We start from the raw sequence: 25,069 nt of genomic DNA, 5'->3' as shown, positions 1-25,069 counted from the left end.
CTAAAGCCGCCCTTGGATCTAGCATTATTACTGCTGCAGCATCTCCATCGGCAACCCTGTGTCTGAATGTTTCTGAGGCTAACAGAAGGACAGATTCAGTGCTGTGAAGCGGGGAAAAGCCCGACTGGCTCACATGCAGCACCTCTTCTGCCTTCATAAACTGCATCAGTTTGTGGTTAACACATTGGTCAGCTACTTTAGCCTAAACGACAACAGCAAGATCAGCCTCAGATTTTCTGGCTTACTGGAATCTAATAAGGGCGTGATTCCAGTCAGAAAGCACCTGGCCAACCTTTAGAGACACTTTAACCAATTCGGAAAGCCAGAGCGATGACCCCCCCATAACTCATTGCATAATCCTAGGTGGAGCAGGGTCCGATGGTGACCCAGATCTGATCCTTGCTATCACCTGCTGGATCACAGTTGCAGATGTTATCTCCAGCGTTGTTGGGCCTTCCTTCGCGTCACTGGGTGAAAACCAGGAATCCCCATAGATCACCTCCTTGAATTCTTGTAGGAAGGTTGAAAAGATTTTATCTAACGTATCCACAAAGAACTGAGCTATTGCGTGGCATCTTTCAGTAGAGGCTGCTGGCACTGCTGCTATGTGTTCTAAAGAGGACAGAGATTTGACAATGGACAAAATCTCCAGTGCAGACTTCTGTGCCAAGTGAATTTCCTGAATATAAAATTGCCTACGACTCGCCCCAATCAGCTTGTGATAAGCTCTTATGGCCTGTCTGGTGTGCTATGGTTCCTGCTGCATAGGTGCTCCAATTGTTTGCAGCATTTCTTTTCTTTTTTTTTTTTTAAACTCCGAGCTCTTCATTAAACCACTCCGCAGAGGGAGAGGTGCGCCCAACTGAGCTAACTTATCGAGGGCATTCCTGCTACTGTTTGTAAACTGGGATCTGGATGTGTTCACGCAGTCAGTGGAGCAAGGGACAGATGCCTCTAGTGCTGTGGTGAAAGCGTCAGCCAAGACTTTAGCCCATCTCCAGGCCAAATATTCGTGGCTTGTGGGTGGGGGGAAAGCCCTTAATTCAGAAGTTTACGCCATAGTGGTCAGACCAAAGTACTGGAATTGGGGCGGAAGCATTCGTAAATATCGGATCTAGAGTGTCCCATGCTATGAGATGGAACCTGCACTAACTGCTTCATCTGACATACAGCTAAGTCTTCCATTATAGTTGCTGCATTATGACAAGTTGGATCATCGAGGTGCGTGTTGAGGTCCCCCAAGATGACAAAGGTAGAATATTTTAACATCAGCGGGAGTGATGTCTGCCAGTGCTGACATGATTGAGCGGGTGGGCCAGGCAGCCGATACATAAGTAGGCCCACTAGCACGCACTTGCTAGACAATGTCAACGAGAAAAAGGAGGCCTCGCTGCCTTGATCTTTAGGTCTGTTAGGATGCAGGGTGGAGACTATTTACATATCACCACAAGCCCTCCACCCCTTCCCGACTTCCTATCCCCTCTGGCTAACGCACAGTCAGTCGGAACTGACTCAAGAACGTAAGGGGCTGAAGTGTCCGTGAGCCACGTTTCTGTCAGGAAAAGTGCGCTCTGCTGATTATCCCTGATCTCCAGTTTGTGTTTAGGAAGTGAGGGGCAGATAAAGATGAAGTCTGCCAAGTGGTCAGCTTGTGGGGCTATTCTCGCCCTAAGCTTAATCAATTTACAAGCAGTTAGTCTGAAGCCACATTGATTAAAGCTAAGCTTGTTTCCACAAATATTTAACACATTCAGACTCTTCTCATTCACCTTAGCGGAGCCAGGTAAAAAAATATCTTTTGGTGAATATACCTTGTGCTCAAAGGCTGTAGAAGGCTGGCCTGGTTTGTACTGGGTACCAAAGGTACTTACACCTTATACCAGGTCCAGTTATCCCTTATTAGTGAAATGTAGGCCGTGTCTAGAAGCCAGGCTCTCTAGGGGTAGCTGTAGCTGAGCAGCCAAAGCTGAACAGCCAAAGCTGAACTAGGAGACATGCAAAGCTCGTGCAATACCACTGTAGTCACACAGTACTCACACACATGAAACAAAATATTTAGTGTTACAAAAATAAAGGTACTTATTGCGGGGACACAAAGGCCAAAAATACCTTAGAGATTATATTCCCTTAGGAAGTAAGTAATATACATTAGAAAAAATAGCAGTGAAAACAGTTAGAAAACAGTAAAAATAGTAATGAAATCACAATAGTTAGAAATGGGCCTATGGGGAACACAAACCATACACTAAGAAAGGGGAATGCAAAAGTCTGTTTCCATCAAGGGAAGTGTAGTGTGTAGAGGGGCACTGGGAGTATTAGAAAACACCAAAAGGTAAGTAACAGAACACCCCCCCCCCCACCTCACACACACACACACAGCCCAGGAAAGCAGGAGTAAATCACAGTATGTTTCATAGAACACACAAGAACACATGATAGAAGATACTGCATGAACCAGAAGAGATTGCAAGACACCAACAATGGATTCCTGCACCTGAAGACCTGTGGAAGACGGGGACCATGTCCAAGAAGCACTGAAGAGTCCAGGAAGAACAGGAGCCCCTGCTAACCCGGATGGAGATGGAAAAGAAGAACCACCTGTGAAGAACAACAGTCAGTACTGCACCCAAGAAGACAGATGCGGGTTCCTAGTGGGTGCAGATGTCGTCCCACGCCAGATGGATGACTGCAGTCTGGTTTGCATCGCTAGATTCCGCCAACAAGCCTTGGCAAAGCCCGCCGTTAGCGGAAAAAGGCGTTGCCTGCGACCAGGTGGGACTTGGCGGACTCTACCCAGGATGGGAAGTCAGAGGGGGCTCTGAGCAACTCAGAGTCCTCAGAAGACCAGGCAGCGCACACAGGAGTCCCACAGCAAAGGGGACACTGTTAAACAGTTGCAGTTGCTGGCAGGAGCTGAAGATACAATGTGGCAGAAGTCGCCTTTGCTTCTTTATTGCAGTTTGTAGAGTTCATGGAGGGTCCAGATGCAGTTTCTTCAGTAAGAAGGAGAAGTAAAGGATGCAGAGGAGTTCTGCTGGAGACTTGCAATCTGAATTTGATTAAACACCCAAAAGAGAGACCCCAAATAGCCCTGAAAGAGAGGGTGGGGGTATTGGTCACTGTGAGAAAGTAGCCTCTTTCTAGCCTTGTTACCCCCACTTTTGGCCTGTTTGTGAGTGTATGTCAGGGTGTTTTTACTGTCTCACTGGGATCCTGCTAGCCAGGGCCCAGTGCTCATAGTGAAAACCCGATGTTGTCAGTATGTTTGTTATGTGTCACTGGGACCCTGCTAGCCAGGACCCCAGTGCTCATAAGTTTGTGGCCTATATGTATGTGTTCCCTGTGTGATGCCTAACTGTCTCACTGAGGCTCTGCTAACCAGAACCTCAGTGGTTATGCTCTCTCTGCTTTCCAAATTTGTCACTAACAGGCTAGTGACTAAATTTACCAATTCACATTGGCACACTGGTACACCCATATAATTCCCTAGTATATGGTACTGAGGTACCCAGGGTAGTGGGGTTCCAGGAGATCCCTATGGGCTGCAGCATTTCTTTTGCCACCCACAGGGAGCTCTGACAATTCTTACACAAGCCTGCCACTGCAGCCCGAGTGAAATAACGTCCACGTTATTTCACAGCCATTCACCACTGCACTTAAGTAACTCATCTCACCTATATGTCTAACCTTCACCTGGTGAAGGTTGGGTGCAAAGTTACTTAGGGCCAGATGTAGGAAAATCCAATTTTGCGACTTGCAAATTGCGAGTCTGACCGACTCACAATTTGCAAGTCGCAAAATCGGATGCAGAATGGTGTCTCAGACACCTTCTGCGACTCGCTATGGGGTCGCAAAGACCCACCTCATCAATATTCATGAGGTGGGTCGCATTTTGCGACCCCATAGCGAGTCCCTGCACTCACAGGGATGGTGGCCTGCTGTAGTCAGCAGACCTCCATGTCTGTGACTGCTTTATAAATAAAGCAGTTTTTTTTCCATTTTGCAGCCCGTTTCCTTAAAGGAAAACGAGTTGCAAAATGAAAAATAAACCGAAACCATTTGGTTTCGTTTTTTTCAGAGTAGGCAGTGGTCCATAGGACCACTCCCTGCTCTGAAAATATATTTTGCCGACATTCACAAAGGGGAAGGGGCCCTTCCCTTTTGCGAATGAGTTACCACCAGTGCGACACTGGTGGTGACTGCAAGTTGGTTTGCGACCGCATTCGCGGTCACAAAGCAACTCTGAATTGCGATGCGAGTCGCAAAAAGGAAGGGAACACCCCTTCCTATTTGCGAGACGCATTCCCAAATTGCGAGTCGGTACCGACTCGCAATTTGAGAATGAGCATCGCGTTCGGCCGTTTGCATGCCGCAAACTGCGATTTTTGCAGTTTGCGACGTGCAAACGGCTTACTACATCTGGCCCTTAGTGTGTGGGCACCCTGGCACTAGCCAAGGCGCCCCCACATCGTTCAGGGCAAATTCCCCGGACTTTGTGAGTGCGGGGACACCATTACACGTGTGCACTGTACATAGGTCACTACCTATGTACAGCGTCACAATGGTTACTCCGAACATGGCCATGTAACATGTCTAAGATCATGGAATTGTCCCCCCAATGACATTCTGGCATTGGGGGGACAATTCCATGATCCCCCGGGTCTCTAGCACAGAACCCGGGTACTGCCAAACTGCCTTTTCAGGGTTTGCACTGCAGCTGCTGCTGCCAACCCCTCAGACAGGTTTCTGACCCCCTGGGGTCCAGGCAGCCCTGGCCCAGGAAGGCAGAACAAAGGATTTCCTCTGAGAGAGGGTGTTACACCCTCTCCCTTTGGAAATAGGTGTGAAGGCTGGGGAGGAGTAGCCTCCCCCAGCCTCTGGAAATGCTTTGATGGGCACAGATGGTGCCCATCTCTGTACAAGCCAGTCTACACCGGTTCAGGGATCCCCCAGCCCTGCTCTGGCGCGAAACTGGACAAATGAAAGGGGAGTGACCACTCCCCTGACCTGCACCTCCCAGGGGAGGTGCCCAGAGCTCCTCCAGTGTGCTCCAGACCTCTGCCATCTTGGAAACAGAGGTGCTGCTGGCACACTGGACTGCTCTGAGTGGCCAGTGCCAGCAGGTGACATCAGAGGCTCCTTCCGAAAGGCTCTTACCTCTCTTGGTAGCCAATCCTCCTTCCTAGGTAGCCAAACCTCCTTTCCTGGCTATTTAGGGTCTCTGCTTTGGGGATCTCACCAGATAACGAATGCAAGAGCTCACCAGAGTTCCTCTGCATCTCCCTCTTCACCTTCTGCCAAAGGATCGGCCGATGACTGCAAAACCGCAACAAAGTAGCAAAGACAACTACGGCAACCTTGTATTGCTTCATCCTGCCGGCTTTCTCGCCTGTTTCCTGGTGGTGCATGCTCTGGGGGTAGCCTGCCTCCTTCTTGCACCAGGAGCTCTGAAGAAATCTCCTGTGGGTCGACGGAATCTTCCCCCTGAAACCACAGGCAACAAAAGACTGCATCACCGATCCTCTGGGTCCCCTCAGCACGACTAGCGTGGTCCCTGGAACTCAGCAACTCTGTCCAAGTGACTCCCACAGTCCACTGACTCTTCAGTCCAAGTTTGGTGGAGGTAAGTCCTTGCATCCCCACGCTAGACTGCATTGCTGGGTACCGTGTGATTTGCAGCTGCTCAGGCTCCTGTGCACTCTTCCAGGATTTCCTTTGTGCACAGCCAAGCCTGGGTCCCCGACACTCTAACCTGCAGTGCACAACCTTCTGAGTTGTCCTCCGGCGTCGTGGGACTCCCTTTTCTGACTTCGCGTGGACTCCGGTTCACTCTTCTTCCAAGTGCCTGTTCCGGTACTTCTGCGGGTGCTGCCTGCTTCTGTGAGGGCTCCCTGACTTGCTGGGCGCCCCCTCTGTCTCCTCATCCAAGTGGCGACATCCTGGTCCCTCCTGGACCACAGCAGCATCCAAAAATCCTAACCGCGACCCTTGCAGCTAGCAAGGCTTGTTTGTGGTCTTTCTGCGTGGGAACACCTCTGCAAGCTTATTCACGACGTGGGACATCCATCCTCCAAAGTGGAAGTTCCTAGTCCTCTTCGTTCTTGCAAAACACCAAGCTTCTTCCATCCGGTGGCAGCTTCCTTGCACCCTCAGCTGGCATTTCCTGGGCTCCTGCCCACTCTCGACACTGTCGCGACTCTTGGGCTTGGTCCCCTTGTCTTACAGGTACTCAGGTCCAGAAATCCACTGTTGTTGCATTGCTGGTGTTCGTTTTCCTTGCAGAATCCCCCTATCACGACTTCTGTGCTCTCTGGGGGTTGTAGGTGCACTTTACACCTACCTTACAGAGTCTTGGGGTGGGCTATTTTTCTAACCCTCACTGTTTTCTTACAGTCCCAGCGACCCTCTACAAGCTCACATAGGTTTGGGGTCCATTTGTGGTTCGCATTCCACTTTTGGAGAATATGGTTTGTGTTGCCCCTATACCTATGTGCTCCTATTGCAATCTACTGTAACTTTACATTGCTTGCATTACTTCCTTTTGCTATTACTGCATATTTTTGGTATTGTGTACATATATCTTGTGTATATTTGGCATCCTCATACTGAGTGTACTCCCTGAGATACCTTTGGCATATTGTCATAAAAATAAAGTACCTTTATTTTTAGTATATCTGTGTATTGTGTTTTCTTACGATATTGTGCATATGACACCAGTGGTATAGTAGGAGCTTTACATGTCTCCTAGTTCAGCCTAAGCTGCTTTGCCATGGCTACTTTCTATCAGCCTAAGCTGCTAGAACCACCTCTTCTACACTAATAAGGGATAACTGGACCTGGCACAAGGTGTAAGTACCTCTGGTACCCACTACAAGCCAGGCCAGCCTCCTACAGTCAGCTACACAGTTAAGCACCTATCAGGGGAGGGCTCTGACTTCACCTGTTGGCTCTGGCCACTCAGATGCTCCTAGAGTTCACTGCCAAATTGGAATCAAAGATGGCAAAACCCAGGGACCCTCCAGAGGAGCTCTCAGCACCACCCTGGGGTGGTGATGGACAGAGGAGTGGTCACTCTCCTTTCCTTTGTCCAGTTTCACGCCAGAGCAGGGCCTGGGGGTCCCTGAACCGGTGTAGACTGGTTTATGCATGGAGGGCACCAAATGTGCCCTTCAAAGCATTGCCAGTGGCTAGGGGAGGCTACCCCTCCCAAGCCTGTAACACCTATTTCGAAAGGGAGAGGATGTAACACCTTCTCACAAAGGAAATTCTTTGTTCTGCCTTCCTGGGCTTGCGCTGCTTGAGTAACAGGAGGGCAGACACCTGTCTGTGAGGTAGCAGCAGCTCGGGCTGCCTGGAAAACCTCAGAAGGCTGCAATGGCAACCCTGGGGGTCCTCTAAGGAGGCCCGAAAGTCCATGGAATCATACAACCAATGCTTGCACTCTTGAACTCTGGGAGCATCTGAGTGGCCAGAGCCAACAGGTGAAGTCAGAGCCCTCCCCTGATAGGTGCTTAACTGTGTAGCTGACTGTAGGAGGCTGGCCTGGCTTATAGTGGGTACCTTGTGGTACTTACACCTAGTGCCAGGTCCAGTTATCCCTTATTAGTAGAATAGAGGTGTTTATAGCAGCTTCGGCTGATAGAGGTAGCTATAGCAGAGCAGCTTAGGCTGAACTATGAGACATGCAAAGCTCCTACTATACCACTTATATCATATAGCACTATATCACAAGAAAACACAATACTCAGAGTTACTAAAAATAAAGGTACTTTATTTTAGTGACAATATGCCAAAAGTATCTCAGAGGATACCCTCACTTAGGAGGTAATATACACAAATTATATGTACACAAACCAAAAACAGGTAAGTAACAGTTAGAAAAGTAGTGCAAACAATGTAGGATCAAAATAGAATGCAATAGGTAGACATAGGCCTAGGGGCAACACAAACCATATACTCCAAAAGTGGAATGCGAATCACAAATGGACCCCAGGCCTATGGTATGTTGTAGAGGGTCGCTGGGACTGTTAGAAAACACTAAGGATGTCCAAGATACCCAACCCCAAGGCCCTGAAAAGTAGGAGTAAAGTTAACCTACTACCCCAGAAAGACAGTAATGTCGAGATAGGGGATTCTGCAAGAACAACAACTGCCAGCAAAACACTGAAGACGGATTCCTGGACCTGAGGACCTGTAAAGGAAGGGGACCAAGTCCAAGAGTCGCGCAAGTGTCTGGGGGGTGGGGGGGCAGGAGCCCACTAAACTCCGGATGAAGGTGCAAAAGGGCTGCCTCCGGGTGGAAGAAGCCAACGATTCTGCAATAACGGAAGATGCCAGGAACTTCTCCTTTGGTCAGAAGATGTCCCACGGCGTGCTGGAGGATGCAGAGTTGTTTCCACGCAGAAAGACCGCATACAAGCCTTGCTAGCTGCAAGAGTCCCGGTGGAGGATTTTGGGTGCTGCTAAGAAGGACCAGGAGGTCGCCCCTTGGAGGAGGAGACAGAGGGGGCGCTCAGGAACTCAGAGAGCCCCTGCAGAAGCAGGCAGCACCCACAGAAGTACCGGAACAGGCACTTAGAATATCTGAGGACAGCTGTCGACTCAGAGTCAAAAAGGAGGGTCCCACGACGTCGGAGTCTAACTCAGCGAGTTGGGCAATGCAGGACGGAGTGCTGGGGACCTGGGCTAGACTGTGCACAAAGGAAGTCTTGGAAAAGTGCACAGAAGCCCGAGCAGCTGCAGTTCACGCAGTACACAGGATTAATGTCTGGTGTGGGGAGGCAAGGACTTACCGCCACCAAATTTGGACAGAAGGGCCACTGGGCTATATGTAGTGCTCGCGTGTAATGGTGTCCCCGCACTCAAAGTCCGAGGAATTTGCCCTGAACAATGTGTGGGCACCTTGGCTAGTGCCAGGGTGCCCACACACTAAGTAACTTGGCACCTAACCTTCACCAAGTGAGGGTTAGACATATAGGTGACTTATAAGTTACTTATGTGCAGTGAAAATGGCTGTGAAATAACGTGGACATTATTTCACTCAGGTTGCAGTGGCAGTCCGGTGTAAGAATTGTCTGATCTCCCTATGGGTGGCAGAAGAAATGCTGCAGCCCATAGGGATCTCCTGGAACCTCCTTCAGGTGTTAGAGGCCTATCCTCTCTCCTAAGTAGCCAAACCCTCTTTTCTGGCTATTTAGGGTCTCTGTCTCTGGAGAAACTTTAGATAACGAATGCAAGAGCTCATCCGAGTTCCTCTGCATCTCTCTCTTCACCTTCTGCCAAGGAAATCGACTGCTGACCGCGCTGGAAGCCTGGAAGCCTGCAAACCTGCAACATAGTAGCAAAGACGACTACTGCAACTCTGTAACGCTGATCCTGCCGCCTTCGACGGTTTTCCTGGTGGTGCATGCTGTGGGGGTAGTCTGCCTCCTCTCTGCACTAGAAGCTCCGAAGAAATCTCCTGTGGGTCGACGGAATCTTCCCCCTGCAACCGCAGGCACCAAAAAGCTGCATTACCGGTCCCTTGGGTCTCCTCTCAGCACGACGAGCGAGGTCCCTCGAATCCAGCAACTCTGTCCAAGTGACCCCCACAGTCCTTCTAGGATGCCACCACCAGAGCTAAGGGGTCATGGTGTCTCTACCCTGGCCCTTTTTCTTTCACATTTTTTCACACAAGCTCGTCATTGTTTGCTAAGGCATCACAGCCAGAGATACACATTTGGATTTCCTTTAGTATCTCAAAAAATACTAAACAGATTTTCACCAAATAAGCAAAAGAGTACTCTGCGTCCTGAACGCTAGATTTCTGCTAAATGTGGTGTAATTCCATCCCAGTGGTTCGGACTGTAGCCTTTTTCAAAGGTCCAATGGAAATTAACATGGGAAACGCAGCTTTCCCCCACCCCCCCCCCCCCCACTTTTTCTTGACCCCCGCCTAGCGGATCACCCAGAGACTTCCCATGCGCAACAAGAATCACCAGGTCACATTGTGAGGAAAACGGTGCCAAAGATACATGCAAGCCAAAACACCCTTCTTCTATGGAAACACGGTCTCAACTAGAACTACCTACCGACTGCCAGCACGTTATATATTTTTAATGAAAAAAACAAAAGGTTACAGGGACGTTATAGTCAGATTTTAACTGTACCAAACCACAGAAATTCACCAGTTCTAGTTAGAGGTACCTCAAGTAACTATAACTTGCGCCCCCACCAGACAGTCTTTTTTCATCCAAATTTTTACTACAAATACTACATTGATATTATCAATGATGTTATGAAAGATGGCATGATTGCTGTAATTTGCATTGCATGGTGAGCGCGAGAGTTACAGTTAACTTAGGGCATGAGTTATAGTTACTTGAGGTAACTAACTATAATTTAATTGCTAATGTTTGGCACGGTTAAAATCTGAGCCCGACTATAACATCCCTGTAACCTTTGTATTTTTTAAAGTGAATTTCTATGTTTCTTTAAATTATATTTCCTAACTATACCGTCCCTGTAACCTTTGGCTTTTTCAGTGAATTTCTATATATATATATATATATATATATATATTTTTTTTTTTTTTTTTTCAAACATATAGTAATTTTAATTACTATATGTTAAAGCAACCACCACAGCACGCAGTCTTTGGCCATGCGTGGCAGTGGCTGGCGGAGGCCAGGCCCGGAGGCCAACCCCCTATAACCACCCAACCTTGCACCATGCACAGCCTTCACCCGGGCACAGGGGAGGTTGCCCGCAGGACCTCGCATGCAGCCAGACCCTGTGGCCAACACCTCCTAACCCGAAACCACGATGTGCACAGCGTTTTGGCTGTGCACTGCGTGAGTTTGCCACGACTTCTCTGGGTGTGAAAAGCTGTCAGATTCTCTGTCTGGGTGTGAAAAAGCTTACATCAGTGTTTTACTCAGTGTGTCAATGTGTGCGCAGGTATGTGAGGGAGTGCATCAGGGGGTCTTGTGAGTGACTGACATCTGAGCAGGTGTGTGATTGGGTGCATAACTATCTGAGTGGGTACATAAGGGTCTGATTGGGGTTGCAAGTACTTGAGGGTCTGAGTGGGTCTGTGTGTGGATGCCTGAGTGAGTGCTTGAGTAGGACTGAGTGGGTTCGTAAATGTCTGAGTGTGTGTGAAGTGAGTGTGTGTGAGAATTAATTGAAAGATAAAGTGAGAGGGAGAGAGTTTTTTTTAGGCTTTGATGTATGATAAACTACGAATTAGATATTTGTATCAAATGATAAATAAAAAATGTATTTTTTATTTTATTTAAAAAAAAAAAATGAGTTGGTAAGGAGTCCAGCTGGACTTGAACCCACTCTAGCTCAGAGTGAAAGTCTGCGACCTTCACACTGAGCTACAGATTTTTTTATTTTTTTTATTTTAATGTTTTTCCCCCTTTATGAGCTATTTGGGACCTCACATATTACATCACTAATGACATGATCAGTGACATCACTGATGACATCATCCAGTGAGTGTGAGTGATTGTACCAATGTGGGTGTGAAAGTGTGTCTATGGGTGAATGAGTGGTTGAATCATTTGCTGTATGGGAGACTGGTGTGTAATTTGCTGTATAGGCGAGCAAGTGACCGAACAGCTGCATTTCATTAAGTGTGAGCGGGTGTCAGAGTGGTTGTCTGGTTAAGTAAATGGGTGTCACTGTGTTGGTGAGTGACTTGGTGAGTCACTTACTGTATGGCTGTAAGTATAACTGAGTGGCTGTATGTAGGAGGCTGGCCTGGTTTATAGTGGGTACCACAGGTGCTTACACCTTATACCAGGTCCAGTTATCCCTTATTAGTGAAATGTAGGCAGTGTCTAGAAGCCAGGCTGTCTAGAGGTAGCTGTAGGCAGAGCAGCCAAGGCTGAACTAGGAGATATTCAAAGCTCATGCAATAACACTGTGGTCACAGAGTACTCACACACATGAAAGACAATACTCAGTGTAACCAAAAATAAAGGTACTTTATTTTAGAGACACATGGCCAAATATATCTTTAAGGCTATACTCCCTTCAATCAATCAATCAGGAATTTGTAAAGCGCACTACTCACCGTGAGGGTCTCAAGGTGCTGAGGTGGGGGGAGGGGGGGTTACTGCTACTGCTCTAACAGCCAAGTCTTGAGAAGTTTCCTGAAGGTAAGGAGGTCTTTGGTCTGGCGCAGGTGGGTGGGAAGAGTGTTCCACGTCTTGGTGGTGAGGTGCGAGAATGATCTGCCAGCGGTTGTAGTTCTGCGGCCGTGTAGGACAGTTGTGAGGGCAAGCTCGGCGGAAATGCCAGGTCAGGGTGTAGAAGGAGGGCTCTCTGTTGAGGTATTTTGGTCTGGTGTTGTGCAATGCTTTGGGAGCATGGGTGAGGAGTTTGAAGATGATTCTCTTGTTGACTGGGAGCCAGTGCAGGTCTCTCAGATGACCTGTGATGTGGCAGTGGGATGTCCAGGATGAGGCGTGCGGACATGTTCTGGATGCGTTGCAGCCTCTTCTGGAGTTTGGTCGTAGTCCAATTTGCTGCTTACAAGGGCTTGATTGACTGTTCTTCTGGTTTCAGTGGAGATCCATTTGTAGATCTTTTGAAGCATGCAGAGGGTATGGAAGCAGGAGTAGGGGATTGTGTTGACTTGCTGGGTCATGGATAATGAGGAGTCCAAGATGAAACCTAGGTTGCGTGCGTGGTCAGTGGGAGTCGGAGTGGCTCCAAGAGTAGCAGGTCATCAGGAGTCATCCCATGCGGAGGGGATGGAGTCGAAGATGAGGACTTCAGTCTTGTCAGAATGGAGTTTGAAACAGCTGCTCTTCATCCATTCGGCAATGGCCTTCATTCCTTCGTGGAGGTTGGTCTTGGCGGAGTCCTTGGTGAGGGAGATGATCAGTTGGGTGTCGGAGTATGAAATGATGTTGAGGAATCGGGCGGTGTTAGCAGGATCCCAGTGACAGTCAAAGCACACTGACAAACAGGCCAAAATGGGGGTGACTATGCTAGAAAGAGGCTACTTTCTTACACTGTATGCAAGAGTCAGTGTGTGTATGAGTAGCTGTATCGTAAACTGAGTGTGTGAGCTAGTGTTTATATAAGATAGTGAGCGGATGTGTGGCTGGCTGTATGGCTAACTTATAAGGGCGGGTCCAGTATGCCAATTAGGAGTGGGTGACTGAGTGGGTATGTAAGTGCCTGTTCATGTGAGTGAGTTGGTGTGTGAATAGTTGAGTGACTGCTTGTGACTATGTGTGACTGTAAGGGTGTGTCAGTGTTTCTACAGCTGATTAACTGGATGTGTCACTAGAACAGTGATCTATTAATTGGGTGTATGAGCGGGTGTGTAAGTAACTATGAGTGAATACCTCAGTTAGTAGTGTACAGGTGAGTGGTTGAGTCAGTGGCCGTTTGACTGAATGAATGCCTGATTATCACTACTTTTATGCATTTCTAAATAAGTAAGTAAGAAGATTTGTATGTGTGGGTATACAAGAGTTGATCGGCAAATGAGTGGGTGTATGACTCTGTGGATGATGTAATCAGTGATGTCATATGAGAGGTCATGAATGATGTCATCAGTGTTGTCAATGACCATGTCATGAGTGAAGTAATATGTGAGGTCATAAGCAGTGCATTATGGGAGAGCCAGTTTTATTTAGCTCAGATAACTATAACTGCTGAATTTCTATACTTTTGTACTAATAAATTCAGAAAGTAAATAAAACTTCTATGTAACCTTTGTTTTTTTTCCGTGATTTTCTACGTTTTTTTTGGGACGAGCGCAAAGAGCACTGTCCCTCTTCTAATCTCTCTTTAGGGGGATTTTAACCACTCCCATGTTACCTCAGTCACTTTCATTGGTGCGTGGGCTTGCCTTTTAAAATCTACTTGTTTTCATTTGTGAGTGGCATGCATACGTCATACCTTTTCTTGTGTTTAGCCCTCCTCGAGTGCACCGGTAAACTACTGAAAACATACAAGGCTCCGTGTTTTCAGCTGTTGTCTGGACTACTTTAACTTTTCATTTCCAGCACGACGCGATCTCGCTGGGCAGAAGTCGAGTACTTTGCATAACATCGACCCTGTAACATGGATAATTGCTCTTTTGCTGCTTCCATGGATAATTGCACTTTTGCCAATAAGTTTCATTGCGAGCGAATTTCTGTTTCCTTTTCTGTGTCTCCTACACGCTCATGACGACAATCAGCTTGGATATGTGAAACCATTTTACTTTTCATTATTAGTTTATGTGGCAAGAAAAGTTCAGCAGAGTCCCAGAAAACAAGATGAAAAAATAAATAAAAGGGGCCCCTTAGCTCTGGTGCAGAGGTTCCAGGCGGACCCCCCCCCCACACACACACACACAGGTTGTGTGCCCGATGCATTATCAGACAACACAATTGCTCTGAATGGAACTAATGTAAATGAGGAGGCCTGAAAAATACCCAATTTCAACTATTTTAATAAAACATTGTTTTAAAAAAAAAAAATATAATGCTTAAAGGAGATACAGACAGCAAAGTGTGAGATTCACTTTAGTGCTTAATATGTACAATGGCAAAAGCACTCAGAGGATTTCTATATGTGTGGAACACACCACCTTTCATGAAGCTCCAAAGAACTGTTAGGTCTCGACTAAAGAGATGTGTTGTATCTACTATATGGGCTTCAGCCCACCCTTAGACTTCCCATTTGCTGGGTCCATTGTCATAATATTTGTCCATAGCATGGGTATTCACAAACATTTTCTCAGGGACCACAAAGTATAGTCTATGGCGTGTCCAAGGGCTTCTCTGATGCCAGCAGTATGGGAGGTACAGTGGGCGCTGGGGAAGAGAAGCATGTACATGGTGTGATCAGTGCGTCATGGAGTTATTTTGAGGGTTTTATTCCATACTGCCCTTTAATGTAATACCCTAGTCTGTAAAAGAGTTGGAGATTTGACAATACCGAGTTATGCAGTATCTAAATCGCTATCCCTCTACCAACCTGCTCTACCTGCAATCAATACCTGTGTCAACTGTTAAAAAATTTGTGTCATTATTAAATTGGAATGAAAACGAGTTGCACAACGTCAAACCAAAAATAGACAATGAAATATTTCCAAGCTATCATAATGGAAAGTTTCAATTCTATTAAGGACACGGAGGCGAGGCTTATGCTTAACTTTCTCCACTTTAATAAACAGCAGCCAAGGAATATAACAATAACAAACTACTGATCCCATGAACCCTAAGGATCAGGAAGTAAAAACATGGAATTCCAATAACATGAAGCAGAATGGTAACAGCCAATCAGCATGAATGAGTCTCAATGTCGTCCATCAATAGTGTCTGCAACTCCTCTTTCCTATCGCGAGACAGGCTAAGAAGTGTGTTCGGACATCTTGTTTAACCGTGTCCGAACCTAAGAAATAGTAGTACAATTAATGCTAGAATAGAAAATGAGCAGTAATTTAAAAAAAATAAAAATAAATAAACACTCAAAGGCAAAACAAATTAGATTAAAACAATGACAGGTACAGGATATTCTGTTACTCATATCAACTGAAAGTAATGGAACAATGTTACTTACTAGCAACGGGGAAGGGATCGTGTATGCAATTGGGTGGGACAATCCTCGCCTCAGTGTCCTTAACAGAATTGAAACTTTTCATTACAATAGCTAGGAAATTTTTCATTCTATGTTAGGACCAGAGGCAAGGATTATGCTACTTTAAAGCTTATCCACTACAAGCTGAGCCATGCCAAGAACTGGTTTAAAATAAAACCTTTTAAAAACAGAGTCTGAAGACCAATCAGCAGCATTCACGATATCCTCCAAGTGAGCACCTAAAGTGAACGCTTAGGAGCCATGGCTCCGTGAGTGGAATGTGCTCGGAGAATAGTGAGATCAATTCCAGCCTCCTGCATTACTCATCAAACCCAACGTGCAATGGTAGGGGATGAAACAGATTTATGTGGTTTTTCTGAGTGCAATAAGAAGTTGACGTTCCCCAGGGGGTTTAAGTTCTGAAGACATCCCTTCATATGCTTTCAGGCATTGAACAACACAAAGTTTGGGGGAATCTGGAAAAGCAGGATAGGAAATTACTCGTGTGTTACATTTAATTCTTCTACCTACTGTGAAAGTAACCCCTGAAGGAGAAAAGGTTCTGCTGGAAATAGCCAAAGCTCAGACATCTGAGACCCATTGACAGGATACTAAACAGAGAAGCATCACCAGCTTTGCTGTCAGCTCTTTCCTGAATAAGTATTGGTTATGATTCCAGGACAAAAGTAAGTTAAAAACATGATTGACATCCCAAGGGAAGAAAAGTGTGGTTCAGGAGGAAGGGAAAGTCTGATACCACGAAGAAGACTGCACACAAGAGGGTGTTCTCCCGATGTGGACCCGTTCAAGGGAGAGTGCCCAGCCGAAATGGCTGATCAAAGCACTTATAGAGCGGTAAGCTAAGCCCTCCATAGCTAGACTGGGTAACAAATAAAAATAATAAATAAATAAGACCCAAGGAGAGAAAGCTGATTTGTATTGTTTGGATGTGCTGGGAGCCGAGGCTTTGAATAAGAGTTCTTAAGTTTGGCCTGAAAGGCCCAGCAACGACCATCGTCCCCTGAAACTCGCTACACCAGAGACAGAGATCCTTGCAGAACCAATTGGTGAGGTATATGATCCGAATTCAGGAGTCTCAAAGGAAAGAGAGGGAGTGGGATTGGAAAATCCCAAGAAAGTTCTAGAAGAACTGGGAACTAAACTTGAGATCTCCAAATGGGAGTGATCAGGACTACATTGGCCTGCTGGCGATAAATCTGAGCGGAAGTGCGAGTGATCATCGCGAAGGAGGAAAGGCGTAACCATTCTCTTGAGTCCAGTTATGGAGAAAAGCATCTGTGGCGGCCGCTAAAGGGTCCGGCCTCCAGCTGTGAAACTTGGGAAGTTGATGATACAGCCTGGAAGCAAAAAGATCCACCGAAAAAGGACCCCAATGGTCTCAATGACTATTGGGACCGGAAAAGACACCTGGATGGAGTTTTCAGAAATTGGAGTCTCAAAGGTGTCTGGGTTGAAAGTCTGCCACCTGGTTAAACTGACCCGGGAGGTACTCCGCTGTCACGGAGATTTGACAGTCTAGGAAATATTGCCAAAAACTGTGTGCGAGATCTGACAAGGTTTTGGATCGAGTCCCCCCTAGGTGGTTGATATAACAGACAGCAGAAATATTGTTCATATTCAGGAGGATATACGTCTGAATAGTCTCTTTGGTCCAGCACTTGACTGCAAATGAGCCAGCTAGAGTTCCAGACAGATTGTGTGTAAACTTTGTTCCTCTGAAGACCAAAATCCACCAGTGGAAAAATCTCCACAACCAGCGCCCCAGCTAGATCTGCTGGCATCTCATTATATGATAGAGCTAGTGCTGAACCGAAAATTGTTCTGCTGCTCCAGGCCTCCATATGGGAGAGCCACCAATGAATTTCCTCCCGAGCTTCTTCTGACAAGAAGATCTTGCGAGTGTAAGAAAAAGCCCTGCATAAATGCACAGCTTTGAGACGTTGGAGAGCTCAAATGGAGAGGGCCAGGGGAGAAGAAGAAGAAAGAAAGAAAAAAAAAAAAAAAAATAATGGAGGAAGAGAGAAGACCTACCAAACGGACAATTTGCAAAGAAATCCGCTGTCTGGCTAAGGAGCGTCTTAGCGTGTCACAAATTATCACCATTTTCCGGGATGGAAGACTCAGAGTTACCTAAGACTGAATCTATTACGAAGTCTAGGAAAACAGCGTTCTGAGAAGGAACCAGAAGAGATTTGGATTTGTGTATAATGAAACCTAGTCGTTGTAAGAGATTGACAGTGATTTGTAAATTAAGAGTCAACTTTCGAGGGCATTGAGCCAAAAGAAAAATGTAAAAAAATAAATTTAGGGAAAAAAAAAAAAAAAACACCTTTTGGCGTATATCCAGCGCTCCGAGGTGTTCCGCCGCTGGCTGGAGAACCTTGGTGAAACAGAGGAGCTGAGGAACGCCCAAATGGAAGAATGGTCAATTCATACGTTTGCTGACGCCGAACGAATTGGAGAAAACGCCTACGAGGAGAGAAAATTGAAATGGTCAAGTAAGCGTCTTAGATCTAACTGTGCTAACCAGTCCAAAGGGTGCAAAACATTGCGAAGGAGGGGAATTTCTTCCATTTTTAAGTGTAGATAGAAAAGCCAATTGTTGAAGTCACGAAGGTATACGACAGACTGTTGGTCTCCATTTGCCTTGTCGACCAAGAAAATGTTGCTTATGAAGCCACAAGGATGAGGTTGTGTTGGACAGATCACGTCTTTTGCCAGCGGAGCTGCAACCTCTGCGTCCAACAGAGTGACATCTTGAGAGGAAAACTGAATAGGTCAAGGAGAAACAACCTGTTTGGGGTTCCCATGAAATTCTATGTGAAAGCCTCTGACTGTTTGTAAGACCCGTGCATCCGCTGTGATGGACTCCCAAGCCTGGATAAAATCATCAGACAGCCCCCTACTTTTAGAAGAGAAGAAGGGAGAACTCCTGCCTGAATAAGGAGTGGATGAGCCTTTGCTTCCTCAGCTTCTGAAACACTGGTCTCTGGTAGGGCAGAAATTTGCAAATCTGGTTTGGTCTTGAGGTAGTGCCGACCGGGGCCCTTGTCCTCTGAAGGAGTTTTGGGAATATGGATGGCCGGACTTGCGGCCCCTGCCGGCCCCATAAAAAACACCAGAAGGAAAGACTTTTTTTTTTTTTTTTAATTGAAGACTGAGCCTTGTCTAAGAATGTGAAGGAATTCACAAATTTCCTAAGTTCTTAGATTAATTGCTCACCAAAAAGACCACTGAGCTACAGGTCCTGCTTCAGAATCTTCCAGATCAGCTAACTTAGGATCCACTTTAATTAAAAGTGACCGGCGGCGCTCAGTTGATAGAGTACAGTGAGCATTAACCAGGAAAATCATGGCACAGTGTGCGCCCAACCAGACAGTACCTCTGGGGAAATTACAGGTCCTGAAGTCTTTGCGTCCTCAGCCATATCTAAAACTTTTGTTAATCGACCCAAGACATCCAAAAATTTGTCCTGGCACGGCCGCCAGGACCTAGCAATACCTTTTTTAGGATCTTTGATGAATTTTTGTAAAAAGGCAGACGTTCTGGGGTCTAAATCAGGGGTGTGGGAATCCTTGTCAGATAAAGAAGGCCGAGGACATTCTTCCCTGAGGCAATTATGTGATTTTTCTTTTCCAACGGTTTCCAAATGCGACCCGCTACATGTGTGGCAACTTTTTCCAGACAGGGCCCATTCAGAAGACCGAGGGTGAAGAATGTCATGGGGTCAGAAGGTACAGGGATGGAGTCAGGAAGCCAGGGCCTGGAAGAGTCAGGTTCTTCATCAGGATCGATATAATTATCAGAATACTGATCATACGCAAGGTATGAGGAGGTATCCATATCATCATCAGACATGAAAGCTTATTTGATTCTCTCAAACATATCTTGTTTGACACTTTGCAAGGGTAGGGCCCTCAGGGAGGTTCTGAAGGACGGGAGCTGAAGAAGCAGACATCTTGGCACACTCTCGTGAAATTTGTAGGGACAAGCGTTCCTCCAAGCGAGCAATGGCCTCAGATACTGAACAGTAGATGGAGGCATCTACCGCATCAAAAAAATTCCTCCTCCTCATTTAATTCCATTATAGAAATGTATCTATAACTGTATTTAAACAGTGAGGAGGCTTTAATAATTAATGGGAGAGTATCCCTTGTGATATGGTAAGACTGGGTGTCAGTCTGTAGAATTAAGAAGCACAGCGCTACGGTTTGCAGGTAATGGGACATTCTGGTGCAAAGAAATTTAGCTGTGGAAAAAAGTGCCCGACAAAATGTCACAAAATGAATATTAACTGTTGGGAATTACAGACCCCGAGTACGGTGTAGGAACAATAAATATCTTAGATACTGACCCCGTGGTACAGGGCGTTGTGTAAACACAGTGAATAAATAGTACGGGCCCCTAAAATGGGGGCTTCAACTGCAGGCACAACGGACTCCATGCACAAAACAGCTCGATTCTGAGGGAAAGCGTTCTAAGCTGAGCGCCCGAGAGCTGAGCACGTCAGCAGGGAAGGGCCCCTGGAGAGCCCGACACACAACACCGAGTCGCACTGAAAAGAAGCGATTGCGAAGGAGTGGAAAGAAACGTTCCAGCGACTGTATAAGGAAATTTAACAGGAAAATAGAAACGAGGCAGCAAATACGAATAAACTGTGCTAATGTATAGTAAAAGCAGTTAAAATATAAAAGAATGTAGAACATGACACTTATCTTGGCTGCGAGCAGCGAAGAAAGGAGTTGCACAGTAATCGATGGACTACATTGGGACTCATTCATGCTGATTGGCTGTTACCATTCCGCGTAATGTTATTGGATATGCCTGTTTTTACTTCCTGATCCGTAGGGTTCATGGGATCAGTAGCTTGTTATGGTTATCTTTCTTGGCTCTTATTTATTAAAGTGGAGAAATTTAAGCATAATCTTTGCCTCCAGTCCCGACATAGAATGCTGGCTTCCCCACTGACCAAGTTGTGTGATCCTAGACAATTGTTTTATTTCACTTTGTCTCCCTTTTTTCCATTTCACATGTAAGAGCACGTTGAAATGTGTGTGTTCAGGATATGCACTGTACAAAACCTTCTGTTGTGTTTGATTCAATAAACTATAATGTGGTCTGTGTATAATAACAAGAACCCAGGCCACCCAGAGAGTTCAACGTGACAAATGACCTGTCACTTAGTTCACATTTGTAATGTTTGTCAGGGTGGGAGGTAGTGCAAGTGTGTCTATGTTCATTTTTTTTTTTTTTTTTTTAAACTATCACTTTTCAAAAATACCTCTCAATGGACTGATATAATCCGAAGTAGTAAGGTCAAACACTTCTGCCTGTAACCAGATAAGCATTTTGAAAATAGTCTTTTTTCTTTACACGTTTGTTGCAAAATGTCACAAAAATTAACGTGTTCCTGGAGTTAAGTGGTGCGGGACACTTTTTTGCTTATTTTCTTATATTTCAGTCTTGTAGGTAAATGCTTGCCTGTTTATTAAACCAACTTTCTGGAAGTTAGTGCTCTTTTAAATAAACACCGGCCCAGTGCAGCTGTTCAGCAGGGGGCTGGGTGTAAAGATCAGGGGGGGCACAAGCATCCCACAAGCTGTACTTTCAGTATCACTGCTCCATAGCACGCATGTGTCATGCATCTTCCTGTGTTTAGCCCTCCCCGAGAGGAGGGACCAATTACTACTAAGGAACTGCTGTTTCCCTTGCTGAAGAGCAGTTCGAGTTCCCGTTTTTTCAATCACCCCGAGCTCTGTTTCTGTAAACAGGGCTGCCTGCAAATCCCGTACTTATCTTGTCACATTTGCTGTGCATTTGAGGTCGGAGGTCAAATGTGACATGGATCCATCAGCCTGTCTTTGGAACTAGCCACAGTCAGTGCGCTCGGCTCCACGTGGATACAATGCATCTTATGTGAATCAGCATAGCTGCGGCCCGCTCTGCTCGTGCTATGATCTGACTTTAGTTTTTCATTAATTTGCCGATGTTAGCCTTCCAGCTCAGCACAACAGGCTTACAATGTTCCTTCTACGAGACATCCCTGTGGCCCGCTCTCCTTTCATTTCATGATCAGACTATAGTTTTTGAGTACGTCAATGGCAGCCGAGTTCAGCTGGACAGGGTTACAATGTGTCTTTTGCCTTACACACACAGACCGCTCCGATTATTTTGTAACTTTTTCACTAGTATGCCGATGTCAGTCACTTCGCGCTGCATACTTGTTTAACTTTGTTAGTATTGTGTACTCTGCAAGCAGTGCTTAATATGGATAGCGTTTTCCTGAAGTAAACAAAGATGTAGTAACTAGCAAACTTTTATTTACGAGTTTTCACAACCACACAGGATGTTTCTGCAGGCTCAATGAAGGCACTAAAAATCAAGAAAAAAAGGGCAGATTTAAAAAAAATTTAAATAAAAAAAAAATTGGTAGAAGTAAAGTATTACTTGCTGTGTCCAATAGTAAGCCTTAACTTTCACAGATCAATTGTTGATTTTGTTTGTGTCTCTCCCCCACCCCCCACTTCAGTGCTATTCATGCAGGGACACTAACGAAACGCTTGCTGATGTGATAAAGCATATTAGAACCAAACTCTGAACAGCCACCATACAAAGACCCAATAAACAACTAACTGGCTGTTAAGGCACTTATCATGGGCTACTTAATCATATTTGCCAGACAGTGGGCATTTGCATAAATAACTGTCAAATATGAATAAAATAAAATTAGGGTTCGTACTTCATGAACCGGCACCCATATGAAATACAGAGAAGGTAAATTCCACGCCGACCCGGGGAGACTGTCGAGGATCCGTGCCCTCTCACTCTCAGATACAGCGAACCGTGCAAGAAGCAAACAGACCCGCTACACTGGCTTACACGTTCCTGTGACAGGGAAAGGATCTCCGCCATCCTTGAGAAAGCATTCTGTACAGTTTGAAAGCCATATCCTTTGCATACTGTTATTCACTGCCCATTTAGCCTCTGCAATTTTATTTTGTCATTTCAATACACACTTCTGCATCAATAACGCTGGCCTATTGCTTTTCTGTTCGTTTTGAGGATATTCACTCTAACTTATCTGCTGGTCTGTGGTCAGAGTCCTGTAAATTACTATTGTCTGTTGTAATACTTATTATGCTGTTAATCTTCAATTCAGTGTCACCATCCCTTACTTTTTCAATCTGGATCTCTCTGTCCTCTGTGTGACTAGTTCTCATTTTCAATTTGCTCATTCAATTGCTCTACACTGCTGGTTCCAACTCTGATTTAAAATATTGTCCATATCTTTCAGTCTCTGCTGCCAATCATCTACTTCTTGGTGCACATCCGAGTCACTGCTGTTCACTTTGTTGTTTTGTTCAAATATGCCTCAAAGCCCGAGAAGTGTGACAGAGAGAAATCTACTGGGTCAACCTCCCAATGTAGGCAAAATCCAGAAGAGATAGACACCCAGGAGTTAAAGATTGTAGGTAGAGAGACTAGGGACAACAATGTTTGTCTTACGCCCCCTATAAAAAGGAACCATCTTATTAACTCCAGAGGCAGTGCCTCAGGGTAGAAAAAAAATAACACTCCAACAAGGAGCGTAGCGTAAAAAAAGAAGACACTTCACAGGAGCAATCAAAGGGATTTTCAGGGGTGGTGTAGACCAGAGGTTCCCTACTTTTTGACTTCTATGGACCACCATTTTATCATTACTGGAAGCCGGGGACCCAGGACAAACATTGTCGAAGATTTTAACCGCAAACAATACACAAAAAATAAAGCAACAAGCATTTCATCAAACACATTAAAAAAAATAACACATTGGATTTAACTTGCAAACAAATGAAATATTTTTTTTAAAGGAAGTTTGGAGCTTTCCTAAATTAAAGCCACACTTCGTCGATACTATATTCTGTTTGATGCACCTGCGCCGCTCCCACAAAGCAATGAGGATACTAATTTAATGTCTCCAATTTAAAACCTTTGACATTTAGATTAAGTTTTTAACATTTTCAGTTCTACATTCAGCCACTTTATTAATCTATTAATATTGGTTGATTTTCTAAGCAGCCACGGACCCCTGAAGAGGCTCTGCGGACCCCCAGGTGTCCCCGGACCATTGGTGTAGGCACCCCCTGGAGACTAATCCTCAGTGCTCAACTAACCACTCGTCAGGGTGGTATTCCTGCCACTTTCCCTGTACTCTGGATTGAACGTTGGAGCGCTGCTCATGCTAGTGGCTTTCATAGGAGAAGAACAGCATTCATGCTTGGGGGTGAGGAACAAAAACACATATGAGGATATTAAAGAGATATCTCTACACAAAAAATATTAATGATGTGCATCAGTACAAGCAGAACAAATATTTTCATGAAGTGGCTATTTTTTCAGTTTAAAAAATGACATTAAATCCCTGTTCTAATAAAACTCTATAAACAGCAACACAGACCTGTTAGTACTCGCTGCCATTGAATGAAAGAGGTGTTGAATGAACAAAACTCACAACATCTATAGTAAACTGGGCCATGTAATACATCAATCCAAATCAGTACAAACATTCAAATTAAGATTCTAGTTTCAGCCACAGAGAAGTTTTCAATTCTATGGGGTTAAACAGTCTGTGAAAAAGAATGCGCTGGAAGAAAGGCAGCAGTGTCTGAAGAAGATTAGCAATGGTGGAAGCAACGTCTGCAGTCTTCTTGTAAGACATTTTCATAAAATGTACTGAACTAAGAAAATAGGAAATCTCCATTGAGTGACAAACTTCAACTTTGTGTAAAATTCCCGAACAACAAGGGGAACGACACTCGACACAACACACTCCTGAACTCTAACTGCTGCATGTGGCCTTTGCCTTGAATGCCCAAACTTCTGCACGCTACAACTAGGTGGCTAACTGCAAACCACAACCCCCAGAAATGTTTTTCCATAAATGGAAGGATGTCATAATTCGAACTACAGTGCAAAACCCACTGAATGATTTGTCTCCTCTTGTTCTTTCCACCCTCCTTCACTCTCGAAACATTTCTTGAAAAGAAATGAAATGCAACACTGCCCATAAGGAACAAACACTAGATTATAAACCAAGAGCATATGTTGAGGACATTCTTCTTGAGTAATAACCCACAAGTCTTAGGTGCTACTTCTTATATGCGGACCCTAACAATCCTATCGAAACACCAATAAGAAAACATATTACTAACATCATCGCCCCAGGATTAAAACACAACCGAGGCAGTTCCTACTACAGTGCCAGAGACACGCCCTCCAAGCATCAGATCTAATTTCTGGACGACTTCTTCTGGATTGTGAGACAAAAATCAGTGCTGCCTAGAGCAGTATCAGACACTCTTTGCCAGCTGGGGAACTCGGAGTATATCATCCCTGAGCAGAAGCTATATTACCACTAGACATTGCCTCCGACATGAAATTCTGCATACCCATCATAAATCTCAATACACTTGCTGAAATAATAGGTGACAGG

General features: G+C 45.4%; 1 protein-coding gene across 1 annotated transcript in view; it reads right to left on the bottom strand.

The window, feature by feature from the left end:
- Positions 1-25,069, bottom strand: part of LOC138297181 (uncharacterized) — a 308,108-nt gene that overhangs the window by 141,642 nt on the left and 141,397 nt on the right. The gene's annotated exons all lie outside the window — the stretch shown is intronic.

Source organism: Pleurodeles waltl, chromosome 5, assembly GCF_031143425.1.
Source record: "Pleurodeles waltl isolate 20211129_DDA chromosome 5, aPleWal1.hap1.20221129, whole genome shotgun sequence".
Classification (NCBI taxonomy): Eukaryota; Metazoa; Chordata; class Amphibia; order Caudata; family Salamandridae; genus Pleurodeles; species Pleurodeles waltl.
This window is presented reverse-complemented; position numbering and strand designations above follow the sequence as displayed.